This window comes from Buceros rhinoceros, unplaced genomic scaffold (assembly GCF_000710305.1).
Source record: "Buceros rhinoceros silvestris isolate BGI_N320 unplaced genomic scaffold, ASM71030v1 scaffold6495, whole genome shotgun sequence".
Lineage (NCBI taxonomy): Eukaryota > Metazoa > Chordata > Aves > Bucerotiformes > Bucerotidae > Buceros > Buceros rhinoceros.
In genome coordinates this window covers 75,206-76,900 of record NW_010413531.1, presented here as the reverse complement: position 1 = coordinate 76,900, position 1,695 = coordinate 75,206, and positions in this window count along the sequence as shown.

Below are 1,695 nucleotides of genomic sequence, written 5' to 3'. Positions count from 1 at the left end.
CCCTGCCCCAAGCCAGGCTGTTGCAGGCAGTGGGGGCTGTTGAGGGGCCATACCCCACCTGCCTCTCTGAGAAGGGCAGTCCTGGTTTTAAGCCCAGTTTTACAATGAGGAATCATAGCAGCAGGCCTAATTGGTATACGACCACACATGTAGTGCATACATTTTTTAAAATAAATTAATTAGCAACCTCTGTGGATGCGGGAAAGGACCCCAGCACAACGTGTCAACTTGCAATCCTCCACCGTGGTGATGTGCAAAAGCCGTGCTGACTTCCTTGCATCCAGGACGTATGAGCTGTGGCCCTGTGGCACCACTTGCCCCAGCTCTAGGGACAGCAGTGGTAACCGTGGGCCGTAAGCCTGGTTCTCCTCCACGGCCGCACTGAGCTATGGGCAGCACAGGAGGGATTGAGGGATGGAAAGAGATTGCTGCCAGGAGCCTGGCAGGAACCTTAAATGGGTTGGCAGCCGAGAGGTGCTGGAGAGCCAACAGGGTGATACAGGAGTAAGACATGAATAGGAATAGAAAAAGCTCTGAAGAAAACACACTTAAAAAAAAAAAGGATTTCTGATATTTATATCGTCAGAGAGCAGATTTTCCCTTTACAGTGCTGCTGGCAGAGATGACACCCCAGCCAACAGCCCACAGCCACCTGCTGCAGAGCTACCAGGGCAATGGCTGCTCCTCCCTGGGCTGGAGTGACTTTGCCTTCCACCAAGACATCTCCCAGCATGGCTTGTTCTCCTCAGTGGAGATGAACATGCTTCTTCCTTCACACATGCACACTGATAGATGGAAGTAGCCTGGCTCTTGCTGTGCTTTGAGGTTCCCAGATCACTCCACAAAATGATAAACCAGGTTTTTAGGAAATGGCTGAGCCTGGCAGGATGTGATGTTTCAACAGGAAGGAGGTAGAGATGCTCCTCAGCCCTGCACAACTTCTGAGCAGCTGGCAGGTGGGGAAGGATAGTGCTGAATTTGCACTGAGGACACTTGGAGCCCCTGCAGAGAGCGGGTGGTTGTGGGCATGAGTTTAGCATATCCTTGGTGACTGTCCTTTGGTTTTCCATCACCTACAGATAAAGAAGACACTGCTGGAGAAACCAAAGGCAGAGGCAAATGGTACTGAACCCACTTTTTGATGAAGCTTTAAACATGTGGGGGTTAGGGGAAGGTGAATCCAGCTGAATGCCTATCCTTGCCAGGAGCGGTTGGTACCTGAGCTGATTTACTTCCTGCGGGGCTGGAGGCGACAAGTCCCAGACCCGCCCACATCCATGCAGCAGTCAGGGTTCTGCGCTGGGGAGAGGGCTGGTGGGCACCAAACCTCCCTCAGCTGGTGGCCCCTGAGAGCCTGCACTTCAGCCGCTCCCCTTGAGCCTAGCTCCTCCCTGAAAATGCCCAGGAAACCACCTGGTGAGAGGAGGTGGTGTGGTGCTGTTTTCTCCTCGCTTCTCCTGCTGCCCTTTTTCCTGTGGGTTCTGGAGGAGAAGGTGAAACATTAGACATGTCCTGTGCTAACGGTCCGAGCGGCTGCTCAGGGAGGGGAAGGGCCAGGCTCTTCTCTGGCATCGTAATCAGTAAAATGGACTATTTACTTTTCAGAGCAGGAGTAGGTAAGGGCGCAGCTCGGCTGGGCTCTGCGCGGTGTGTGATACGCACACGTCACCCGCAGCTCCTGCCCGGCTGGTGAAC